At 35.0% G+C, this 27,106-nt stretch overlaps 1 protein-coding gene and 1 pseudogene across 2 annotated transcripts in view; both read right to left on the bottom strand.

Annotated features, from left to right (window-relative positions):
* TCF12 (transcription factor 12) overlaps positions 1–27,106 on the bottom strand; it is a 373,142-nt gene that overhangs the window by 288,537 nt on the left and 57,499 nt on the right. The gene's annotated exons all lie outside the window — the stretch shown is intronic.
* Positions 14,677–15,152, bottom strand: LOC137770004 (single-stranded DNA-binding protein, mitochondrial pseudogene; annotated as a pseudogene).

Raw genomic sequence — 27,106 nt, 5'->3', positions numbered from 1 at the left:
AGTTATCTGTACCCCCATATTCACTGCAGCATTATTTACAATAGCCAAGACATGAAAACAACCTAAGCGTCCATCAGATAAACAGATAAAGAAAATGTGATACATGTACACAATGGAATACTGTTCACCATAAAAAAGAAGGAAATCCTGCCCTTTGCAACAACAAAGATAGACCTTGAAGGCCTTGTGCTAAGTCAAATAAGTCAGAGAACAACAAATACTGTATGATTTCACTTACATTATAATCTAAAAAACAAACAAGCTCATAGAAAAAGAGATCAGATTTGTGGTTCCCAGAGGTGGGAGGAGATAGGATGAAGGTGGTCAAAAGGTACAAACTTACAGGTAGATAAATAAGTACTGTAGATGTGATGTACAGCATGATAACTATAATTAACACTGCTTATGGTATATCAAAGTTGTTAAGAGCGTAAATCCTAAAACTCCTCATCACAAGGAAAAACCATTTTTTTTCTTATATTTTGTATCTACATGAGATAATGGATGTTAACTAAATTTACTGTGGTAATCATTTCACAATATATGCCAGTCAAGTCATTATGCTGTACACCTTAAACTTATACAGTGCTGTATGTCAATGATATCTAAGTAAAACTGAAAGAAAAAATATTAATAAAAATTAAAAAATTAAATGTTATGGTGTCTTTAATGTTATTAAATATAATCAGACTATATTTAATTATAAAACATTGAAATAATTAAAATGATAAAAGCATAATGTGATATTTAGAATTAAATCTAAGTGATGCAGCTCATCCAACTTTATATCTTCCTGTGGGGGGAATTTTTCAAAATAAAATATTTTAAAAACTAAAAAAAAGGACTCTGCTTCCTTACTCTTTACGGAAATCACAATGACATAATGGGCACATCACCAGGTATTTATGCGGGTGATCCATTTACAGCTGACTAATTAAGAGTCATCATTCAAGGAAATGTTAAATAACTTTCAACAGCAGACTCAAATTAAAATCATTAAGGACATATCTTCTTTCAAAAGAGTGACCCTTAAACTCTTCCAAACTGGCTGCTGACTGAGACGTTTTAAAATTTAGTTTTAAAAAACAACAAAAAAGATCAAAAGCAGAAAGCGAATGGCAACAAAATTTAAGTGGGCTTGGATTTGAGAGCAAGACAAAGTTTAAGGAGGGCAATTTTTTAAAAAAATCAAAGGAATCACAAAACAAAGGTGTTTGTCTCTATAATAATCTAAAAACTTCTCTGTTGACTTGTTTTAACCAACTTACTTTATCTCTACTCCGAGTGTTATAAGACAGTTTTGTACATGTATTGGTCAATGATGATAAATTTAAAAAGAGCACTATAATACAGTTATTTATTCATATGAGATTCAACTTCGTGGTTCTGGCAAGAGCATTTCGAAGGAATTAATGTACACAAAAATTAGTATTGCTTTTCATTTCCTTAAAAAATATTAAATGCTTTGCCATAAAAACTTATTAACCCTAAATGTGTTTTAAATTTTTAGACCATCATCATGCAAGCAGTAGGCAGGTCTCTATACCCACAGACTAAAGAAGACATTTTTCATAATGCACACTAATGAGATCTTATTTCCTCCAAACTTTATTTAAATAGGCCCATACTTTATTGTTAACCAATTAAAATTTTGAATTGAATAAATTAAGACATTATAATGTAGCAATTAAAATCACATGGAAGATAACATAAGGTCACAAGTTTAATCCTTTTCTATGCAAGTTTAATATTCAGCTTTTTCCTATGCCCCTAGATCTGGTCAACCATTTAATTTTGTCCAGTGTGAGACACTACTCACTGAATGGGAAGGGAGGACTGATGAAGGCAGAAGAGAGAAAAAAGGCAAAGGAATCAGGGAAGGATGGTCGCATAAGTCAGTACAAATCCTTTACCATTAATGGAAAAACAACTTTAGTGAGTGAGATGGTGGGTCAGGAATATCCTATTTCATTCCATGACCTAGTTCCATATAAGGGGCCTGGGAAATTAAAGCAAACACCTGGGAATTCAGTTAACAAATCTAAAGATTGATAAGAAATTTTTAATTTAGGTGCTCTGGTCAAAGTTGTTAATAAATTCTTAGAAGTTTGGCAATATTCCAAAACATACTCCAAGAAGAACACATTGGTCCACTGAAACACATACTACCTCTGCTCCAAGTTCTGCAGGAAGGATGTTACAGGCCAACAAACAAGTAGAGCAGTATTAAAAACAGCAAACCCCTCCATGTTAGAAACTAATTATCACTCCTTTCTTATTAAACCAAGTGCTTCCAATATTACAGGCAATAGAAGCTATGAAATGCAATCTAGGATTTACCACTCAAATGTGTGGATTCAATATTTAAACTGCTGGTTAGAAGGGCAAATAAAAATACAAGCACCCTATCCCTCTAAATGTTCCTGCCAAATACAAGCACCATAAAGGAAAATCATCTTAATAACAAAGTTTTGTTTGAATAAAGCTTCAGTTTACAATTGTCCAATAACTATGAGTCTGTAAGTAAGTTTGCAAATATGCCCCAAGAAAGGAAGCAGAACACTGGCTTTTGTATCATATCACTAGGGATACAGCTTGAAATAACAGCATGAAATCTTATTTTAAAATCTACTGTTCTGCTCCAAACACATTTTCTTTCATTGACGACATCATAAATAACAACAAACAGACAAGCGTTAACTGGAAAAGCTTTGCACATAAAATGAAAATAGAAACTATAATATTTACACACATGCACAAAAAACTATACTTAACAGTAAACAGTATCATTGCAATACCAACAGCAGTTTTTCCCTTCCAGATACATTTTAAGATACAATCTTTATCCTAAGACAAGAAAAAGTGCTTTTGACATTTATTTTTAGCTTCTTTATTTTTTCTCTTTTCCATCTTTACTCCTTACGTTCATATATAATAACTTAATGATATAACATCCATATAATATAGTAACATCCACACATGATTATTTAGTTCTGTCTCTGAAGTTAGAAAAATGGATACTAAAAAGGGAACAAAGCCAGGTCAAGGAGAACTAGATTTGGGAGGGCAGCCTTGACATTTTAAGGCTAAATAACACCTCCAGGTAGGTCTAACACCTCCTACACAATATCCTCATCTCCTAGAATCAGACCCAAGTATAACACTTTCCTATTTCCTGTAAAGGCTGAATTATGTTCACTTCTAAGCTCAGCCAGTTTTTCTACTATGGAGACAGCAAGTACCATATCTTTCTTACTAAGTCAAAGTTAGCATTCCCTCTAGGAACCAGCAAACTGATTCCTGCAGCAATAAGACTAGAATTACAATCTGGGTCCTTGGGTTTTAACACAGTGGCCGGCTCAGAGCCTTTGAGGTAGTAATGTCAAGAACTGTTAAAGAAAGATTTAGACACATACACATTGTAAAATATAAATAAAATACAAGCAAATAATCTTCTAAAGCAGAGTATGGCAAACTACCGCTGATGGGCAAAATCCAGAGAGCTGTCTATTTTTTCAAGTCCCACAAGTTAAGAATGGTTTTGAAATTTTTTAATGGCTACAGTTTAAATGGTTATGAGAATCTGTATTCTATCCTGAATTTTGTTCTTGGCTTGCCAAGCCCAAAATATTTTACTATTTGGCCCTTTCAGAAAAAACTTGCTGACCTCTTCTCTAAAGCAAAAACTATGTTCCCCTATAAATTCTAGCTATAGCATGTAAATATGATTATAAAGAACTAATATTTCCAATGTTAAAATCTAATACCATTACAGAAGCAGTATGATCCCAATTTAAATGTTGGTATAAACATGTATAATATATATACACATGAGAAAGAGCACAAAGAAAATCAACATAAAAATATCAAAATATAGTTAACATATCTTGGTAAGTGTTATTTTCACCTTTTTCTGCACTTTCCAAATTTTCTTAAGTGAGCATATCTTTGTTAGAACCAGGAATTAGTTTTAAAAGATTATAGTGTACTTTTACGAGAACATACAGAACAAAGGTATCAGTGACTTGAATTGTACTCATGTGGTTACGTACATACAGGTTCAGTAACACTTTGGTATTCACCAATATCTATTAATCAAACTGTTAAGAAGTAAAATGATGTTTTTACATCTTTCACCATACATAAAAAAGCTCCTCTGTTTTGCTTATCAAAAGTCAGAGTTGTTGGTCTGAACTCACAGTCACTACTTTGTAATTAATGTTCAGGCACACTACAAGATCCTTAATACAATTTGAAGTTCAATTCAAATATTAATTGTCTACTATATTCATGTTAGCTCTAATGTATCTTTCAAAACATTTTTAAAATGGTGATTAAAAGCCCAAGTATATTCTATGCACACTCCACATGCTCTTTATAACTATAGCATTAACATTTAAAGTCATACTGGACAGAATAATTTCGTGTTAACAGTTCAAACAAAAGTATATTTTTACTAATAGAAAATAAAATGTTGCTATTAAAATATTCTGCTAACACTAAGGTACAATGAACAATCTTGACTGTATTCATGAATAGTATTTTAATTTCCTTGTTCAATAATTATTGCTTATATGTTTTAGCTGTTATTTTGAAGCACATCATTAACTATGTAAACATAAGACGACAAACTAATATATATGTCACTGTGAACAATTTAACTCTAACTTGATAAATGAGAGGTTTACTTTGAACGGTTAGAAGGCATTTTAAAAGTCACATCTTCACTGTGTTCTGAAACAAAAACCAGCTTCACGCTAGTTTATTTCCTAGGTTTTTCTTGAAAATGCATCTAAGTCTTACTTCTGAATGATGTCAGAGTCCAAATTTAATTCTCCCAAAGCATAAACTTAAAATACCACATTATCAGACTATAAACAACAGCTTTTCTTTCCAAGTGCCACCCACATTTCTATTCCCTTTTAGTACAATATTAATTGGTAAAAAAATTGAATCATTAAAATGTAAAAGTAACAGCTTTTTGAAAGTAAAAATTATTGATCACGCCATGCACCAAAACTACTACAAAGAAATAAAGATTCCACAGCTACTTAACACTGACTAGAGTCTTAACTTCATGTAAAATGGCAGCTACATGAAGCTGTCCTCGTCTTCCTCTTCTGTTAATAACAGAAGCAAGCACTAAACGAGAAACTTAAAACATTTATTCAGAAGACACAGCCCCTATTAGGAATAATTTAACAGCAAAGACTTAATCTCACTTAACACTGAATTACTGCACTTTGTAAGCAGACATCAAAATTCAAGTATCCTCAAAAAACTTGTCTTACTTAGGTAGACTAATATTACAAATCCAGATTCTTTTTTCTGTTATCAAGGATAGTCAAATACCCTCAAAAAATACAAAGATAAGCTACTCATTTAACAGAAAATAGATTTTGAAGACTTTTTGTTTCATCCAAAATAAATCTATCCTGCTAAATATTACATATAAACAAGTTTTGTCAGACTTATACTTAATTAGTTTATTTTATAGGTTAACAACATCTCTCACAAATATACTAAACAGAAAATTCTGTCACTCTAGGCTAGGGCTTCCTTTTTTGAAAAAACTGCAGACATGTATTTAGTAAATCAAGTAAGACCCTTTGCGTACAAGGATATACAAAAGTAATTCAGTTCTACAGTCAACAACTTCTTTTAAAACTAACTTACTCTAAAAGATGTACAGGAATTCAATAGATTATAAAATTGCTGGTAGATTTCTATTTCTGGTTTCTGCCATAGTAAATCTAGGGGTTTAAGCTGAGCAGATTTTTTGACTTAAAAGATTTTTCCACAGTCAGCAACTTACAACAGGACATACTGTAATACCAAAATGGAAACTACTTAATCAACATTTCCTCATGGAAACACAAATCATACATAAAGGTCTATAAGCGTATAGTTTTACTTTTAAAAGTAGTATTTAAATTTTATTTAGCAACATGATTTCAATTTTTTTCCTGTGGTTCTGTCGACACTTTCAGTTAATTTGAGTCAACAATGATAATACACACATCAAAAAACTGAAATGTAAGCAGTAATATAAGGCATATAAGGCAATTTTTTTACAATGTTGAATAAAACCAGACTTTCATCTTCTTAGAACACAGGTCACTGGTTTTCAAATCCTATAGAATAAATATGATCCTGTCCTCATGCTATGTGTCTGTAAAACTGTTTCTATAAAGAATTTAAGCCATGTGGAAAACCCAACAGTATGTGAATCATCTAATCCACAAACCTTTCAGATTTCAAGTTTCAAATTACAGTCAAATTACAAATTACAAATTACAAATTACAAATTACAGTCAAATTACAATTATAGCATCACAAAAAGCTGACAAAAGATTGAAACCTGTAGGGCATAATTTCAAAATGTTCCTCTTCCCCTTCTGCCCACTCTCCAAACCACACAGTTAAAATTAATAAACAATAAAAACCTCATAACTAAAATTCCCTCAACCTCATAGTTGGTCTAGTTGGTTTTACTACATAATAACTTCTAAATTCTGTCATTTAAGAAAAACTACAGGAAATACGTTTCGGGCATTTAGCTCCCCATTTAAATAGGAAAAATGATTATTCAGAATTAAGCAGGTTACAGTAGAATTCATAAGCCTTGGTATCCTAAAAGGAATCATAAAAAAGTAGACTTCAATTAAGTAGGAATCATGGGGTAAATAAAGATACACTATAAGGTCAACCTTTCTTCACTAAATGCCATCTATTTTATAACCTTAAATTACATGGCTTTAAATTTATTAGTACATTTTTTATGAAAACAAGAGCTACAGTTACAAGCATACATATTCAGCTTTGGGTATGAAAAAGAAGAGAATTTGATGATGCCAGTTCGCTACCATCCACATATCTGGATAAACTAACCAGGTAAGCCAAAATAAATCATGATATACACATGAAGTCTGGGAGACCCAAGGGAAGTAATATTAATTTGGCTTCTGACTCACACTTTTAAATAATCCTTTGCAATACTTCTCATTCAATTACCTCATTCTTTGTGCTTCCCCTTCACAACTAAGCTCACTTCCTAAGAGCTGTCTTCTTGCAGAAATCAGCATTTATTGACCTCACAAAGTACATATAATTGCTGTTGTCAGCAAAGAACACAGAGGTTGGAGAAAAGGCATCATACAAGTACTGGAAGGGTATGAAAGTTTATCTTCTCATACAGTAATGTTTGTAAAGGTTAGGGGCCTTAAACTTAAGAAATACTAAAGGTTTTGATATTTAAAAAGAAATATAGCATTCCAACCCAAGAGTTCATTTCATCTGACTGATTCAGGGCCTAAAATAAGTTGTTCTACAACTGAATAGAAAACAAGGTCATTTCTACCACATTTACTGGTAAGCAATATTATAGCCTGAGTATTTTTCATAGTCTCTTAGAACAATCTTACAAAGGTTCTTATAAACAATTACAAACAAAAGTGCAAGCCTCTTGAGGTCATCTGAGATCTCATGAGACTTTTCATAATGGGATGGTGTTAATCCCCAATGCCCTGGTCTATTTCCAATTTGGAACATTAGTTTCTGCTTACCTAAATTACTATTACCACTCCAACTGGCTCAGGCATTCTTCACTTCCTGTCTTGAACCACAGTCCACTAATTATTAAATAGGCAAAGTAAAACTGCTTCTTTGGGTGACTATAAAACACCACACTCCTTTAGGATTAGTAAAAAGTAGTTTAAGTCATACTCCGTTTTGACTGTTTAAAAATTTTTACTGTTATTTTGTATGGCACACAGAACATTCTGATTGTAATTTTACACAGAATATCTAGGTTTTATCGCTGTCTAGAGAATTTGTTAATGATAAGCTTAAGTGCTAACAAGGCTGTGAAACTGCAACTAAGGTTTTATTTCACACCATGTTAGTAATCAAATCCGAGCTAGCACAAGGGTGAAACAGCTACACAGACCCAGATCGCGACTCCCCCCTCCCCAGCCCTACCCTGTCCCTACCATCCACAAACACACACTTCTCTCCCCCTCCCTCCCCGCACTCACCTTCCTCTCTCTCTCTCTGTGCCACACACACAAACACAACATGCACGTGCTCCCCTAAATTTGTATATATGTATATGTACACATATGTATATTGTATAAATGTGTTTTTATATATACACATTATCTCAACCAGGCATACATATGGTTCATGAAGATTAAAAAAAGGTCTTCCTCTCTTCACAGGAATAGGTTCTACAGACCTTTGGGAACATTAAAACAAAGAGGGAGAAAGTCCATAATCCCTTAACAAAAAATTCTAAAATCCAAAACATTCTGAAAACCAAATTTTACATAACTTATTTATTGGTAAAACATGACCTGGACTGAAACAAGGATAATTATAGTCCTCATTTATCCACTCAATGTGCATGTTAATATGTTTCAATTCAAAAATACTGCCCTATGTGATTACAGGGTTCTACCACAGATCACTCTGGGGAATGTTATACAACATACACTACATATCACTAACTCAAGTTTTTAAAATTCAAGAAATTATGGATTCTAAAACAAATCCAATCTCAAGGTCTGGGGCTAAGAAACTATGGAGTAAAACTTCTATATTTAAAAAATAAAGTTTATATAATTATCTGTTTTCCCTCTACAGCTTTCACTAACAACAATCTTCTATAAATTCAGAAGGAATAAAGGAATGAAAGAAGTAAGAGAGGGTGGAGGGGGGGGGCAGCTACAATGAGGTTCATGTCTTTAACTCCTCTGTTTAATGATTGTTAACCTCCCTTTTGCCAAGAAAGTGTTACCCTGGACTACAGGCAGCATTAACAGCCAAAGAGTGACTAGGAGAGAGAGAGGTTAACAGAAGGGACTCAATATATATTACAGTTCACAGATAATATTCAAGCCAGAAATTATGAATCTTAAAACTGTCCCATATTCTCAATAAAATAGAAAATACCATCTCTAATAATAACAACCTTGCATTAATAACAATGGGTTTTGTTTCGAGTTTGCTTTCAAATATGTCATTTAACCTTCATATTCTATACAGTCACTCTACAAAGTCACTTTATATAATAACTTATTTGCAGAGTTGTTACATATCTTAATCCCCGACTTTCTAACACCTACGACATACCTATTGCCTACCCCAAAGATCATTCAGAATGCATTCAGAATACATATATATGGCAAGAAACTCAGATAATGTATTATAAGATAGAATGTAAATAACTTTTCAGTTAGTCATTACTTCTTGGATTAGAAGAGCAACTGTTTACTCGTCAAAATTTGTATTGAACTGACTCAATTTAAATCATGAGTCAACAAGAATCCATTTCATCTGTTTTCTACAGAAAATGCATTTTTCATCCTTGAAACATTAAAGAATGTTCCACATAATCAAGGGGTAGAATGTGAATTTTTTTCCTTTAAAAGTATAATATACCATTTAAAGGAATAAGGTGTTTTAATATTTAGTGAGGTTAATTTTGAAAGTTTATCTGAAACAGAAAGACTCGGCTATCTATCTATCTATCTATTTATTTATTTATTGCTGCATTGGGTCTTTGTTGCTGTGCGCAAGCTTTCTTTAGTTGTGGTGAGTGGGGGCTAGTCTTCCTCATGGCGTGTGGGTTTCTCATTGTGGTGACTTCTCTCACACACATGACTCTAGGCACACAGACTTCAGTAGTGGTGGCATGCAGGCTCAGTAGTTGTGACTCGCAGGCTCCACAGCACAGGCTCAGTAGTTGTGGTGCACGGGCTTACTTCCTCCACAGCATGTGAGATCTTCCTGCACCAGCGCTCAAACCCGTGTCCCCTACATTGGCAGGCGGATTCTTAACCACTGTGCCACCAGGAAAGTCCCGACTTTACTACTTTATTTACAAAACTAAATGAAGCAGAAGACCTTTAAGATGGAAGAGGAGTAAGATGTGGAGATCACCTTCCTCCCCACAAATACATCAAAAATACATCTACATGTGGAACAACTCCTACAGAACACCTACTGAACGCTGGCAGAAGACCTCAGACTTCCCAAAAGGGTCTTGTTGCTCCGGCCAGGTGTCAGGCCTGAGCCTCTGAGGTGAGAGAGACGAGTTCAGGACACTGGATCACCAGAGACCTCCTGGCCCCATGTAATATCAATCAGAGAGAACTCTCCCAGAGATCTCCCATCTCAACCCTAAGACCCAGCTCCACTCAACGACCAGCAAGCTCCAGTTTTGGACACCCCAAGCCAAACAACCAACAAGACAGGAAAACAACCCCACCCATTAGCAGAGAGGCTGCCTAAAATCATAAGAAGTTCACAGACACCCCAAAACACACCACTGGGCGCAGTCCTGCTCACCAGAAAGACAAGATCCAGCCTCATCCACCAGAACACAGGCACCAGTCCCCTCCACCAGGAAGCCTACACAACCCACCGAACCAACCTTACCCACTGGGGGCAGACACCAAAAACAACGGGAACTACAAACCTGCAGCCTGTGAAAAGGAGACCCCAAACACAGTAAGTTAAGAAAAATGAGAGGACAGAGAAATACACAGCAGATGAAGGAGCAAGGTAAAAACCCACCAGACCAAACAAATGAAGAGGAAATAGGCAGTCTACCTGAAAAAGAATTCAGGGTAATGACAGTAAAGATAATCCAAAATCTTGGAAATAGAATGGAGAAAATACAAGAAACGTTTAAACAAGGACCTAGAAGAAGAGAAGATCAAACAAACAATGATGAACAACACAATAAGTGAAATTTAAAACTCTCTAGAAGGAATCAATAGCAGAATAACTGAGGCAGAAGAACAAATAAGAGACCTGGAAGACAAAATAGTGGAAATAACTACCTCAAAGCAGAATAAAGAAAAAAGAATGAAAAGAATTCAGGACAGTCTCAGAGACCTCTGGGACAACATTAAACGCACCAACATTCGAATTATAGAGGTCCCAGAAGAAGAAGAAAAAAAGAGAGGGACTGAGAAAATATCTGAAGAGATTATAGTGGAAAACTTCCCTAATATGGGAAAGGAAATAGTTAATCAAGTCCTGGAAGCACAGAGAGTCCCAAACAGGATAAATTCAAGAAGAAACACGCCAAGACACATATTAATAAAACTATTAAAAATTAAATACAAATAAAAATATTAAAAGCAGCAAGGGAAAAGCAACAAATAACATACAAGGGAATCCCCATAAGGTTAAGAGCTGATCTTTCAGTAGAGACTCTGCAAGCCAGAAGGGAGTGGCAGGATATATTTAAAGTGATAAAAGGGAAAAACCTACAACCAACATTACTCTATCCAGCAAGGATCTCATTCAGATTCGACGGAGAAATTAAAACCTTTACAGACAAACAAAAGCTAAGAGAACTCAGCACCACCAAAGGAGCTTTACAACAAATCCTAAAGGAACTTCTCTAGGCAGGAAAACAGAAGAGAAGGACCTACAATAACAAACACAAAATAATTAAGAAAATAGAAACAGGAACATACATATCGAAAATTACCTTAAATGTAAATAGATTAAATGCTCCAACCAAAAGAAACAGACTGGCTGAACAGATACAAAAACAATACCCGTATATACGCTGTCTACAAGAGACCCACTTCAGACCTAAGGACACATACAGACTGAAAGTGAGGGGATGGAAAAATATATTCTATGCAAATGGAAATCAAAAGAAAGCTGGAGTAGCAATTCTCGTATCGGACAAATTAGACTTTAAAATAAAGCCTATTACAAGAGACAAAGAAGGACACTACGTAATGATCAAGGGATCAATCCGAGAAGAAGACAGAACAATTGCAAATATTTATGTACCCAACATAGGAGCACCTCAATACATAAGGCAAATGTTAACAGCCATAAAAGGGGAAATCAACAGTAACCCAATAATAGTAGGGGACATTAACACCCCACTTTCACCAATGGACAGATCAACCAAAATAAAAATAAATAAGGAAACAATCTTTAAATGACACATTAAACAAGATGGACTTAATTGATATTTATAGGACATTCCATCCTAAAACAACAGAATACACTTTCTTCTCAAGTGCTCATGGAACATTCTCCAGGATAGATCATATCTTGGGTCACAAATCAAGCCTTGGTAAATTTAAAAAAATTAAAATTGTATCAAGTATCTTTTCCGTCCACAACACTATGAGACTAGATATCAATTACAGGGAAAAAACTGTAAAAAATACAAACACGTGGAGGCTAAATAATACGCTACTAAATAACCAAAAGATCACTGATGAAATCAAAGAGGAAATCAAAAACTACCTAGAAACAAATGACAATGAAAACACGACAGCCCAAAACCTATGGGATGCAGCAAAAGCAGTTCTAAGAGGGAAGTTCATAACAATACAATTCTACCTCAAGAAACAAGAAAAATCACAAATAAACAACCTAACCTTATACCTAAAGCAATTAGAGAAAGAAGAACAAAAAAAACCCCAAACTGAGCAGAAGGAAAGAAATCATAAAAATCAGATCAGAAATAAATGAAAAAGAAATGAAGGAAACGATAGCAAAGATAAATAAAACTAAAAGCTGGTTCTTTGAGAAGATAAACAAAATTGATAAACCATTAGCCAGACTCATCAAGAAAAAAAGTGAGAAGACTCAAATCAACAGAATTAGAAATGAAAAAGGAGAAGTAACAACTGACACTGCAGAAATACAAAGGATCATGAGAGACTACTACAGGCAGCTATATACCAATAAAATGGACAACCTGCAACAAACGGACAAATTCTTAGAAAAGCACAACCTTCTGAGACTGAATCAGGAAGAAATAGAATATATAAACAGAACAATCACAAGCACTGAAATTGAGACTGTGATTAAAAATCTTCCAACAAACAAAAGCCCAGGACCATACGGCTTCACACACAAATACTATCAAACATTTAAAGAAGAGTTAACACCTATCCTTCTCAAACTCTTCTAAAAAATAGCAGAGGAAGGAACACTCCCAAACTGATTCTACGAGGCCACCATCACCCTGACACCAAAACCAGACAAAGATGTCACAAAAAAAGAAAACTACAGGCCAACATCACTGATGAACATAGATGTAAAAATCCTCAACAAAATACTAGCAAACAGAATCCAGAAGCACATTAAAAGGATCATACACCATGATCAAGTGGTGTTTATCCCAGGAATGCAAGGGTTCTTCAATATACGCAAATCAATCAATGTGATACACCATATTAACAAATTGAAGGATAAAAACTATATGATCACCTCAATAGATGCAGAGAAAGCTTTTGACAAAATTCAGCACCCATTTATGATAAAAACTCTCCAGAAAGTAGGCACAGAGGGAACTTTCCTCAACATAATAAAGGCCATATATGACAAACCCACAGCCAACATCGTTCTCAAGGGTGAAAAACTGAAACCATTTCCACTAAGATCAGGAACAAGACAAGGTTGCCCACTCTCACCACTATTATTCAACATACTTTTGGAAGTTTTAGCCACAGCAATCAGAGAAGAAAAAGAAATAAAAGGAATCCAAATCAGAAAAGAAGTAAAACTGTCACTGTTTGCAGATGACGTGATACTATACCCAGAGAATCCTAAAGATGCTACCGGAAAACTACTAGAGCTAATCAATGAATGTGGTAAAGTAGCAGGATACAAAATTAATGCACAGAAATCTCTTGCATTCCTATACACTAATGACGAAAAATCTGAAAGAGAAATTAAGGAAACACTCCCATTTACCACTGCAGCAAAAACAATAAAATACCTAGGAATAAACCTACCTAAGGAGACAAAAGACCTGTATGCAGAAAACTATAAGACACTGATGAAAGAAACTGAAGATGATACAAACAGATGGAGCGATATACCACATTCTTGGATTGGAAGAATCAACATGGTGAAAATGACTATACTACCCAAAGCAATCTACACATTCAATGCAATCCCTATCAAATTACCAATGGAATTTTTCACAGAACTACAACAAAAAATTTCACAATTTGTATGGAAACACAAGAGCCAAAGCAATCTTGAGAAAGAAAAACGGAGCTGGAGGAATCAGACTCCCTGACTTCAGACTGTACTACAAAGGTACAGTAATCAAGACAGTTTGGTACTGGCACAAAAACAGAAATATGGATCAATGGAACAGGATAGAAAGTCCAGAGATAAACCCACACACATATGGTCACCTTATTTTTGATAAAGGAGGCAAGAATATACAATGTAGAAAAGACAGCCTCTTCGATACATGGTGCTGGGAAAACTGGACAGCTACAAGTAAAAGAATGAAATTAGAACACTCCCTAACACCATACACAAAAATAAACTGAAAATGGATTAAAGACCTAAATGTAAGGCCAGACACTATAAAACTCTCAGAGGAAAACATAGGCAGAACACTTCATGACATAAATCACAGCAAGATCCTTTTTGACCCATCTCCTACAGAAATGGAAATAAAAACAAAAATAAACAAATGGGACCTAACGAAACTTAAAAGCTTTTGTCAGCAAAGGAAACCGTAAGATGAAACCCTCAGAATGGGAGAAAATATTTACAAAGGAAGCAACTGACAAAGGATTTTTTTTTCTCATTTTACATTGAGTATTTTAATTCTTGTCCTCAGAAACTATAAAGACTATCAAGATTTGGAAACAAGACTGTACCAAACAATGGCCAAAGAAGAATCGTCCACTCTATGCCTTCTCTTTCGTCTGGTCACTCAGAAATATAATGTTATCAGCTATAATTGTTGTCGCTTGTCGTCTCACATTATTTTTATCCATATATTCACCATAGTCTACTTTCCCTTCCACATAAATTCGAGACCCCTTTTTCACATACTGATATGCCACATCTCTGAGGCCTGGTCGGAATACTGAAATTCTGTGCCACGTTGTCTTTTGACTGACATCACCCATTTGGTGTGTTTCATTTTCCCCTGATCGCCACATCTCATTTGTTGCTAGAGAAAATATTGTGACTGGGTTTTTTCCTTCTACCTGTCTCATGACAGGGTCCTGACCTACTCGACCAAGTAACTGCACACGATTCAGAGATCTTTCGAGAACCAAACTGCCAGCTATTTCAGACTCATGTCTTACAAACTAATGAAGGACCTGCACTACAGGTCTTCGAAACATGGCTTCTATTTCCTTTTCTTACAATCTAACCTTCAACCTTTTCCTGACGCTCAGCCTCCGACAGCTTCCAGGCAAGAAATCATTTCTCCAAAATATACAAGGAGCTCATGCAGCTCAATAACAAAAAACAAACAACCCAGTTCAAAAATAGATAGAAGACCTAAATAGACATTTCTCCCAAGAAGATATACAGATTGTCAAGAAACACATGAAAGGATCTCAACATGACTAATCATCAGAGAAATGCAAATCAAAACTACAATGAGGTATCACCTCACACCAGTCAGAATGGCCATCATCAAAAAATCTACAAACAATAAATGCTGGAGAGGGTGTGAAGAAAAGGGAACCTTCTTGCACTGTTGGCGGGAATGTAAATTGATACAACCACTATGGAGAACAGTATGGAGGTTCCTTAAAAAACTAAAAACAGAACTACCATACGACCCAGCAATCCCACTACTGGGCATATACCCTGAGAAAACCATAATTCAAAAAGAATCATGTACCAAAATGTTCATTGCAGCTCTATTTGCAATAGCTAGGACATGGAAGCAACCTAAGCGTCCATCGACAGATGAATGGATAAAGAAGATGTGGCACATATATACAATGGAATATTACTCAGCCATAAAAAGAAACAAAATTGAGTTATTTGTAGTGAGGTGGATGGACCTAGAGTCTGTCATACAGAGTGAAGTAAGTCAGAAAGAGAAAAACAAATACCATATGCTAACACATATATATGGAATCTAAAAAAAAAAATGGTCATGAAGAACCTAGGGGCAGGACGGGAATAAAGACGCAGACCTACTACAGAATGGACTTGACACAGGGAGGGGGAAGGCTAAGCTGGGACAAAGTGAGAGAGTGGCACAGACATATATACACTACCAAATGTAAAAGAGATAGCTAGTGGGAAGCAGTCACATTGCACAGGGAGATCAGCTCGTTGCTTTGTGACCACGTAGAGGGGTGGGATAGGGAGGGTGGGAGGGAGACACAAGAGGGAGGGGATATGGGGATATATGTATATGTATAGCTGATTCACTCTGTTATACAGCAGAAACTAACACAACAATGTAAAGCAATTATACTCCAATAAAGATGTTTAAAAAAAGAAAAGTAAATGAAGCAGACAGTTATTAAGTCACTGTAAGGTGAACCAGATCCATTCAAGATGCTAATTATAGATTTTCTGTAAATACATAATTACATCTGTATTAAATGTAATCAAAATCAATAGAAATTTCCAATTTACCTCTATTTTTAAAAGCATAAGGATTCTAAACCTTGATTATAACATTTTAAGTAAATTAGACATATAAAATGTGATTATCTAAATTAAATTTAACTAATTTAGTTATATCAACAAAAGGAAGTTTAAAATTTTGAATTATTCAGCATATTCATGCTTTACCTTTATTCTTTTTGTTTTTAAATAAAGCTCCATGAACTTATGTGTTTCTTGCTCACTACTGTATCTCCAAAGCCTACCTGAGTGCCTAGAGTTGAGAAGACATTCAATAGATATTTGCTAAATGAATGAATTAAAAAAATTACATCTCAATTTAGAATTATAAAAACTATATATAAACTTTCTGTAAAATAAGCTAGTGCTTAAAGGTTAATATTTCAGTAAATTCTGATGAATTCTGTCTGATTTATAAGACTAAATAAGCTCATGACTTTCATCAGCTCATGTTAAATGAATCACCATTAGCCCTGAGTTTATTACTGAAAATAGAGAAAGACGAAGACTTATACTTATAGCTGTAAACCTAGATATATCTATGAAAGTGATGACCACATAACTTAACCTTCTACAATACAAATGTCAAGAACCAACCATTAGTTCTGAGCATTGAGAATTTAGGTAATTCAATAATTTATCCAACAACTATCTACTATGTGCCCAACATTATGCTAGGCATCCCAAATACATATGTAGTTAACATCTATCCTCAAGAAAAGCACCAATGTGAGAGAGGAGAGTCACATAAGTGAATAACCAAACATGACTGGCAGGGCAAACAAAATCTTACAGGAAAACAGAAGATGACTGAAGTTGGAAGTCATGTTCATAGATGAGATGACAAGTGATCTGGTTGCAAGGGAATGTAGAGTAGGATGTGGGGGCTGAGAGGGTGTTAAGCCCCAGTTGTCAGAGAAAGGCATTATGAGCAGAGGGCAAAGCATGAGCAAAGGTACAGAAGTAAAGAATACTCAGGGACTTCCCTGGTGGCGCAGTGGTTAAGAATCCGCCTACCAATGCAAGGGACATGGGTTCCAGCCCTGGTCCGAGAAGATCCCACATGCTGCGTAGCAATTAAGCCCCTGTGCCACAAATACTGAGCTTGAGCCCCACAACTACTAAAGCCCGCGAGCCTAGAGCCTATGCTCCACAACAAGAGAAGTCACCGCGATGAGAAGCCCACGAACCACAACGAAGAGCAGCCCCCACTCGCCACAACTAGAGAAAGCCTGAGCACAGCAACGAAGACACAACGTAGCCAAAAATAAAATAAACTAAAAGAATATTTTAAAAAAGAAAAAAACTATTTTAAAGAAAGAATACATACACACAGAAGGGAAAGATACTAAAAATTACTTTTTTAAATGAAATAACATTAAAGTATTTTGCGATGGACATCCCCTTTTTATAAAACATTCTTACAAAATAATTTAAACCAAAGATTATTTTCTTAGGAACCTAAAATTCCAGGACTAGCCTAAAATTTTTGAAGTAGTCCCAGAAAAGTAACTCAATCTGCTGTTACCTAAATAAATAGAACAAATCTTACATCATTTCCTTTAATATTTAAGCTCAAGTCAAAGCCACATGAGCAACAGCTTCAAATTTCATTATTACCACTTTCAAGAACCTCACATCAGTTATTCTAAAACTCCTGAATTTAAATTTTCATAGCTATTAACCTTGTCTCTTCAAAAAGGACCATAGGGACTTCCCTGGTAGTCCAGTGGTAAAGAGTCTGCCTTCCAATGCAGGGGACGCAGGTTCGATCCCTGATCGGGGTAACTAGGATGCCACATGCCGCGGAGCAACTAAGCCCCCACACCACAACTACTGAGTCCATGCACCTCAACAAGAGAGCCCGCGTGCTGCAAACTACAGAGCCCACGCGCTCTGGAGACTGCATACCACAACTACAGAGAGAAAAAACCCACATGCCATAACTAGAGAGAAACCTGTGCACCGCAACTAGAGAGAAGCCCGAGTGCCAAAATGAAGAGAGCAAGCGCTGCAACAAATAACCCTGCGTGTCTCAATGATGATCCTGCGTACCACAACTAAGACCCAACACAGCCAAAGAATTTTTAAAAATTAAAAATAAATAAGTTTTTTAAAAAAGGACCATAAATTTCCTTAAGGGCAAAAACCATATCTTAATAGTCTTTGAAGGTCCCCACACAAATCTAGAAGTATAGTAGATACTCAGTTAAATATTTATTGACTGTTTATTGAGATTTGGAATTTTTACCCTTTTAAAGCACATGCTACCTTAAAATATATTTGATATTATATAGTTTTGCAGCTTTTCATTCTAAGAAAACCTTGATAAGAAAATCAGAAAATGTTAGGAATTATTCTTTTGAGAAGTATTCATCTGCACCCTGCCATCATAACCGAGCATCGAGTTTGATTACAACCTTTAGGTCTGATTACAACCTTTGTCCTTCAGAGATAATTTTATTAGTCAACCAGCGCACTTACAGCAACCACAGGAGAAACCCTGAGAGTAGCGTTTCCAACTCTGAGTTTATACATTAAGCTAACATTCTAAATAAAATAATGCAATCCTGACGTCTAGATGTTTTCATGCTTCATAATTCTCATACTACCATGAAAAATTAAAAAATGTAACATGTGAAAAGATCCTTATCTTTTCTGTAGAAAGGCACAAACAGAAGACATGCCAAAATATTTATTGAAGGAGTAAGTAAAATAAATATAACCGGAATTATAAATGCACTTAGGCAACGTTGCTGATAACTGATCACTTTAAAAACATATGGGTAGGAAAAAAAAGAACACTTGATGAGCTTCAGCAGTAAAAGGAACTATTCTTCCTATGAGTGAAGGATAAATGTACTACTGAAAGGTGATTATGTTTATAACACTGGGTAGTAGTCCATGAATACACTTGAGTATTTAAAAAAGAAACAGTTTGAAGTAAACACTTGTTAAGAATATGTGTGAAATAATACACAGTACTATAAATCTGAAAAGTATGAAACAAAGGATATTTCCCATATGAGGAAGAAAATGAACCTATTTATTAAAAAGCTTTGATTATATATACCTTGCTTTCAGAAATAAAAATATTCCTGGAAGCTGCCTATAAAGCAATTTTAATTAAAAAATTAATCCTCATTAGTTTTTAATAACAATTTTTAAATATTACAAGAAAGGATTTACAAGAGAATGCAAACGATAAAAGATTACAATCAACAAAATCCATGGTAAAACTGTTAAAGAAAGAAGACATCCTATGAATATGGAAGTTTTCTGATTATTTACACTTGTAATCTTGGTGTATGTTATAAGAATTTCATTTTAATCCTTTCATTTTACTGAGGGCTCCAACCAAAGCTGTTCCTTAAAAAAAAAAAAAAAAAAAAAAATCAAGCTTTTAGTTTTTTGAGTTTATTTCAACTGATTACTTACACCATAGCGCTGTCTATAGCTACAAGTAGTGTTCCCACCAGTCTATTTCCACTCAATTTACACCATGATCTATCTTTGGAAGGAGTATCTTAAAGGTAAATGAAACTGACCTGGGACTATTCGGCTCGCTTTTTTTTTCCTTTTCCTTTTCCAACAAGCCAGACTGTTGCTGTATAATTACTATCTCAAAAGCTGTAAAGTCTGTTTTTTTTGACATGCCATCTCATGAACACTAGAAGCTTCAATTTTCTTTCAGATATTATAGCATGTATAATGCCTGACTTTAAATGCATGAACCAACTTCTATTTTTACTAAAATAATCATCCTCTGATCCCTCTACATTGTTACTTCTGAGACTTCAACAAGCCCTGAAGTGTTTGACTTAAATGGTGGCTAGAATCAAAGACAGAAAACTCAGCTTGATACTGAAAACTGGACCAAGAGATCTACACTTCATCATGGAATCATGAATTGCAACCAACAGCTGTTCCACTCATCAGCTATTTTAAACCATTTAATATGATCTGCAGCAAGACTAATTCTTTTCTAAATAAGCACGTCAACACTTAAACAAAAACTATGCTGCTCTTCAAAACTGTCTCCTTGAAAAGTTTAATACTTAATGTATGCTGCCACTTTTCAAATAATTTCAGAACTTTCTTTTCAGAAATCTCCATCATAGAAAATTTACTAACCACATAAAGAAATCACTCTCCTTACTGTGTAAACACTGGATTAATACTCCTGGGCTGGCTTTTCCAGCTTTCCTTCCTACCAGCCCCTCTATTCCCATATTCCCTTAAATCTGGCCCCTGCCTTTTTCTTTCTTCTGGTTTTTGAAATCAACACTTTGAGAATTTATGGAGTAGGAATGAACCTTGAAGAGACCCAGGAGAATGGATGATGAAACAAAAGAAACAGATCTGGAAGTGGACATTTTTCATCCTTCTTGCTTGCTTGTAACATGGGTAAAAATTTGCTTATGGCCATGAACAAGTACTTTTTTTTTTTTGGTTTTATAATATCTGTACTTTCTCTTGAAAGAAATATCTTCCAAGCCAACAGTTTCCAAGTCAACATTCGGGGGATAAGAAGAGGGATGTTTCAAAATATTAACTGCAGTCAGTGTATGCTGAGTTCTGCCCACCTGGGGGTGACTTATAACTTACCTCCTTCCCCCAACACTCCATATCATTCTCTTTTTTTTTATAAATTTATTTATTTATTTGTTTGTTTGTTTATGGCTGAGTTGGGTCTTTGTTGCTGCAAGCGGGCTTTCTCTAGTTGTGGTGAGCAGGGGCTACTCATTGCGGTGCACAGGCTTCTCACTGCAGTGGCTTCTCTTGATGCGGAGCACGGGCTCTAGGTGCGTGGGCTTCAGTAGTTGTGGCTCGTGGGCTCTAGAGCACAGGCTCAGTAGTTGTGGCGCATGGGCTTTGTTGCTCCGCGGCATGTGGGATCTTCCCGGACCAGGGCTCGAACCCGTGTCCCCTACATTGGCAGGCGGATTCTTAACCACTGCACCACCAGGGAAGCCCCTCCATATCATTCTTATCACTGCTCATCATGCCCTGCAATACGACTAGCCTCCTCCACAACAGTCAGTACTCTAACTTGAGGCCAACCCAAACCACTAAGAGTGCTCAAATACAAATGAATGATGCTCAGCAATTATTCCCTGAATTGAACTTGGGTGGAAGGGCTATGAAATAGCAAGAATTTTTGGTAGACGAAGCAACCTCCCATCACAGCTGCTATTAGCACAGGTGCGCTTTTTATCCTCTACTTTCCAAAATGATAGCATATTCTAAGGACGTTGGGGGTCTATAACCAAAGTAGATGAGGGTGATTTGGCCCATTACTGAGCAATATAACTGGGTAATTCATCTAAATCATGGGTATAAAGAAAAATCTGTATTTCTTAAGAAAACAGCTGAAAGATCATTTAAAACAAAAAGTAAAGTGCTTAATTTGGTAAGATTAAATTGGATGGGAGAAATTTTCCTTTTGTTTTGTTTCTGTAGTAGTGTTTTTGTAACTTGAAAAATCAGGGTCACCTTTTACATCTCAATACATTACTATGATACCAATAAATATACACACATTCTTTCCGAACCATAAACTCTCCTTACGAGCTAACGGGCCATTAATTAATTGTATACATGCAGATTCAGTTCTGATTGCATCTACCTCAACTAAGAGATTCAATTCAGTTATTCAAGTGAGGCATATTAGAAAATGAGGTACTGATTGTTTATATATATACTTTATCATGTACATATATATATGTATGTGTGTATGTACACATATATGACAAAGTGGATGACCAAGCAGGTGCAGAGGTTTTTGTAATTCAAGCTTAGGAAAGAAAATTAAAACCAGGCCTTAGAAATAAGACTCCTATGTCTGATGTAGAAGGGAATTTAGATTAGGAAAGGATACGCTGATCCAAGTCAGAGAGCTCAGCCTTGCTCATGCCTTAGGTTTTAAAAAGCATAGCAAAGGATCAGAAATAATCACTGAATAAGTAAAGATTTTCCAAAGCTTTTTCCTTGCTCACACATCCAAGTCTGTCTCTGGGTCCATAATGAGAAATGAGCAGGCATCCATTACTCCTGAGTCATAAAATCAGAAAGGTAGTAAGAACCTGAAGGAAGGAGAAGACATAAACTACTCAATTTGCATAAGAGAAAAATGAATATAACCACTCCACCGAAACTTTGCGGGAAGGAAATATTTTCAGTAATTAGGGTCAATAAACAGAAATTCACTGCTTAAGGCTTATCTAATATGAAATCTGTAAAATTTTCATAAATTATTTCTGTTTAGAGTTTACTTCGGTGTTCTGGGTTAATAAAAATAAAAATACATAAGGACTCATCCTTGTTTGCAATTTTAGTCCTCCAAACCTGTTTCACCCAAAGTCAAATTCCACAACTGTAAAACTGTAAAATCTGTAAAATCACCGATGGAATTTTCAGAAATATAAGCTTCAAGGCTCACACTCTGTACATTATGTTTTTAGATACCTCTATTCATATTTCCATGTTTTAGCAGTCTGTGGATTTTAAGCTCTGGTATGATAAGAGCCTATCAGAACTTTCCCAATTACAGGGAAAATTAAGAAGCAGTGAAATTCAAATAAATAATGTACCAAAATGTCAAATCTCTCAGGAATCCATTGTCTTAAATAATCATTAAAACATTCTGTACTATGCAATATGCATTTCCCAAAACTGAAACATATGGTGATGTAAATTTTAAGAATTGACCTTCTAATTAAAACTTTCTAATTTTCAATAATGGTCATATTAATACAAGGTAAGGTATGCAACTGGTTCAGCATTGCACCTACTTCACATCAATTTCTTTTTTAAAGAAAATATTAATTTAAACGTTTTGTCACATATTTTTAAAGAAAACCCTAGAGATAACCTGAATTTATACTCAAGCAGATTAATACAGGCTAGAGGTAATAATATTTGTGGACATAAATGAAGCTAGATTTCCTTTTTATTAATTTATCTTAAATTAAGAAATGTGTACATAGATAATTCATGAAAACTCATCTTTCTTTTCTAGTCTTTGAACAAAAAGGAAGATGAGGACCAAAATCATTCAGTATTTATAGCTACCATACTGATCTGCTTGAATGATTAATTGAGAAGGGGGGTTTATATTTTAGCTAAATTTAAAACTACATACTAACTTAAAATACAAGATATAGAGAGCTGATACAATGAAAAAGAATGAACTACATGAACAACATGCATGAATCTCATAGACAGAATGGTGAGCAAGTCAAGCCCCACATAAAAGAGCACATACTATATGATTCAATTTATACAAAGTTCACCAAAAGGGAAAACTTATGTAAATGAAAGGGGTCAGAATAGTGGTTACCTTCCAGAGGGGATAATGCCTAGGAAGTGGTAGGCAACAGGTTCTAGAATGCAGTAATGTTATATTTCTTGATCTGTATGGTAGTTATATGGGTGTATTCGCTTTCCTAAATTTCATCAAGCTGAACACTGACAATCTATATGCTTTTTAATATGTGTGTACTTGAATTTTAAAGTTTATAAAAATGTAGATAGAGATTTGGTGTCAACTATGGACAATTCTTTTTCTCTTTCTGGCCATATTTTCAAAAATTTGTTTAATGAGCATATATGGAAATAATGGGGGGGGAGCAACTTTTAAAAAAATAGCAGAACTGATATTCTGTGAGGTTCCCACCAAATCTAAGTACCGTGTGTAATTTAAACACAGTGTAACTGAAAACATTGGGCTGCTAGACATGCTGAAAATGATGACCTAGAACGAACTCATCCTTAAGGTGGGGAAGAAGAAATAAAGGTTTGGAAGCCTAAGTTACAAATAGAGGATGTTAAAGCTTACCTTCAAAATAGTTAATCACGTGATACACAGACTTTTAAAGTATTTTGGGTATCATTATGAAGTCCCAAATTCTACTGCCTTTTTTTCTTGAAACTTGATTACAAAATTCACATTCTATTTTTGATACTCTCTTACTGCCTTAGCTTTCAGAAAGCAAGCTGAAGGCACTTATTAGCCCAAAAGTCTACAATAAATGGCACAACATCTTCTGAATAACAACAACAACAAAAAGATATAGAGAGCTGAGGGAAAAAAAGATAAAATACATAGAGGAACAAGCTAAACAACACCAACAGGAAACAACTAAACACGCTGCCTCACCCCAACCCCCCAACAAAACAGACATGCACAACAAAAGGCAATGTCTAATCAAAAAGTCAGTGTCAGGAAAAAGGTGTGTGTGTGGGGAGGCGGGGGGATGCTGTGCTAGATTTAAAAGACTTAAGGGGTAGTAATTATCAAATATGAGTTATCCTGGATTGGACCTGGTTTGGGCAGATCAACTGCAAATAATATTTTTTCAAAAACCTGAAAAAATGTGAGCATGGATTAGATAAGATGAAAATCTGCTGATATGGAAAAGCAGAAATTGTTAACTTAAAAAAGCATATACTAAAAAAAAATAAAATTAAAAATAAAAAGCATATACTAAAATAATGTGTACAGTGATATAATATTAGTAAAGAAATACAAGTGTACATACATATACATAGAAAAACATCTAGAAGAACACTTAAGTATTAACTATGTCATCTCTAGGTTATGGGAATATGGTGTTTTTATTTTCTTATTTTTGCTTTATATTTTTTAACTTTCTGTATGTGTGTATGTATATATTACTTTTGCAACACTGAAAATATAATTTGTAAAGAAAAATTAATATAGATGCTTTCTTCCAAATCATTACGAATGCCATTGTTTGAAATCTAGACTCCATAACTACACTGTATCATTCATAACACAAGATACATATAGTATATAAATAATATATATTTATCAGCCACCTTTTTGAAGAGCTAATTTTGCTGATAGCTGTTAATGTAAAGTGCCTTTAGAAAAATTAAGTGAGATAGCCACTCATCCAATATGGTAGCCATCCAAATGTGAGTGACTATTCAGTAGTACGTGACTTATGATCGGTGGCATGTATCTGCCTCAAATGAAAAACAAAATATTCATTTTCAGATTTCCCAACAGAATTAACTACAGAAAGCAACATAACTTGAAAGCATAAAATATCTGGCTTCTAAACAATAAAACCTATAGTTATATTACTCAGCCATAAAAAAGAAACAAAATTGAGTTATTTGTAGTGAGGTGGATGGACCTAGAGTCTGTCATACAGAGTGAAGTAAGTCAGAAAGAGAAAAACAAATACCGTATGCTAACACATATATATGGAATCTAAAAAAATTTTTTAAATGGTTCTGAAGGACCTAGGGGCAGGGCAGGACAGAATAAAGATGCAGACGTAGAGAATGGACTTGAGGAAACGGGGAGGGGGAAGGGCAAGCTGGGATGAAGTGAGAGAGTGGCATGGACATATATACACTACCAAATGTAAAATAGATAGCTAGTGGGAAGCAGCCACATAGCACAGGGTGATGAGCTCAGTGCTCTGTGACCACCTAGAGGGGTGGGATAGGGAGGGTGGGAGGGAGACGCAAGAGAGGGAGATATGGGGATATATGTATATGTATAGCTGATTCACTTTGTTATACAGCAGAAACTAACACACCATTGTAAAGCAATTATACTCCAATAAAGATGTTAAAAGTTGCCTTTACTCCTGACTAATCAATTAATAATGACATATCAATATAAACCTGAGTTAACACAAAACAATACCAACGATATCGATTTCAGTTAAAAAATAAAGCAATTTAGTAGAAATAATATATAGAGAAAGAATGCTTATGTATAAAAGTATAGCTTCAAACATTTGTATCACAGTTCAAATGTTAAATTCAAAGAGAAAAGTAAAAATACAGACAGGCAAAACAATGCACAAGGAAAGAACCTGATAAAATGGCAGAGAACCTATTAGAAGAATTAAGAGAGAAGTAAGTAATATAAAAAAGGGCAATACACTATAAATCACAACAAAATTCATGTCCACATGGAAAAGAAAGCAAAAATCAAGTCTCAAAAAGATGATACACCCTCCAAGGCTAGAGCAGTAGGAAAAATCAGTCTTTCAAAAATTACGAAGTTTACTAAGTCTTTCCAAATTACTAGATTACACTAAAATTGAAGGTAATGAAATAGTCCAATAAAACAATGGTATCGTTTTTGTCACGCTTCACACTTTACAGGACACTTTCATGTACATTATCTGGGGTGACACAATGAAGCTGTGCATCACTCTCTTTTTAAAGACTGGTACTTTGATATTTTAGGAAACTTACTCAAGGCCAAGTTGTTTGTCTCAGGGATAGAAATCCAACTCTGAGTCCTTATTTGGTATGACTATTAAGTAGTCTACTTGTATTAGTTACCTGCTTATTATCACTGTATTACATTATTTTTATTGTTTATGTGTCACTCCCACTAAGACTATTAACTCCTTGGGGGCAGGGATTATACCTGCCTCTAGCCATCTTTGTAGCACCATCACCTGTCACTGTATATTTTTATAAGTGCTCAAAAAGTATCTGTTAATGAACATGCATAAAAGTAATCCAAAAAAACCTAATACATGGAGATTTCATTTAATTAAGTTTATAATATACATATCACACAGACTTCCCTGGTGGCTCAGTGCCTGCCAATGCAGGGAACACGGGTTCGAGCCCTGGTCCGGGAAGATCCCACATGGCGTGGAGGAACTATGCCCACGCGCCACAACTACTGAGCCTGCAC

Source organism: Eschrichtius robustus, chromosome 1, assembly GCF_028021215.1.
Source record: "Eschrichtius robustus isolate mEscRob2 chromosome 1, mEscRob2.pri, whole genome shotgun sequence".
Taxonomy (NCBI): Eukaryota; Metazoa; Chordata; class Mammalia; order Artiodactyla; family Eschrichtiidae; genus Eschrichtius; species Eschrichtius robustus.
This window is presented reverse-complemented; position numbering and strand designations above follow the sequence as displayed.